The sequence below is a fragment of the Lipotes vexillifer genome, unplaced genomic scaffold, assembly GCF_000442215.2.
Source record: "Lipotes vexillifer unplaced genomic scaffold, Lipotes_vexillifer_v1.1 scaffold977, whole genome shotgun sequence".
Taxonomy (NCBI): Eukaryota; Metazoa; Chordata; class Mammalia; order Artiodactyla; family Lipotidae; genus Lipotes; species Lipotes vexillifer.
In genome coordinates this window covers 1,335,576-1,336,140 of record NW_006783088.1, presented here as the reverse complement: position 1 = coordinate 1,336,140, position 565 = coordinate 1,335,576, and the positions used below count along the sequence as shown (strand labels likewise).

General features: G+C 61.4%; 1 protein-coding gene across 1 annotated transcript in view; it reads left to right on the top strand.

Annotated features, from left to right (window-relative positions):
• Positions 1-565, top strand: part of SERPING1 (serpin family G member 1) — a 31,198-nt gene that overhangs the window by 19,475 nt on the left and 11,158 nt on the right. The window lies entirely within an intron of this gene.

Below are 565 nucleotides of genomic sequence, written 5' to 3'. Positions count from 1 at the left end.
CCCCGACGCTGTGTGACTATCCACTTAGTCTGCCCTGAAGCTGCCCAGTGACCGGGAGTTTGGCACAGGTTTGGTGCTGGGGAGGAGGGTGTTGGGAGAAGGAGGTCTCTTCATCCTCGTCTCCTTTGTCTCCCCAGTGCCCCGCCCGCCCCCCTTTATCTCTGCAGTCTCTGTTTGCTTGCTTCCTCTTAAGACCTCTGCCTCCCCCTCCTTCCCCTCCATATCCTCCCCGAGGGCTGTCGTGCCCAGCCCCCTCTGGACCTCCCCTCCTAGCAGGGCCCCTGGCCTCATTGTTTAGCTAAAGCAGGACCCTCTGGATGGAACAGATGGACGGAGACCCGGGCCTGGGGGGAAAGGAAGGGCCAGCCGGTGCCGGGAAAGGGAAGCGGTTTGGGGAAAACAAAACAGGGGGAGGAGCCAGGGAGAAGGTGGCCCAGACACGGAGAAGGGAGGGGGCGGGATTCGCAGAGAGGGGTTAGGGCCGCGAATGGAATGGTACGGTCCACCGTGTGATCGGGCAACGTTCCTAAAACGCATCTCAGTTTACGTGCCCGGGAACACGTGT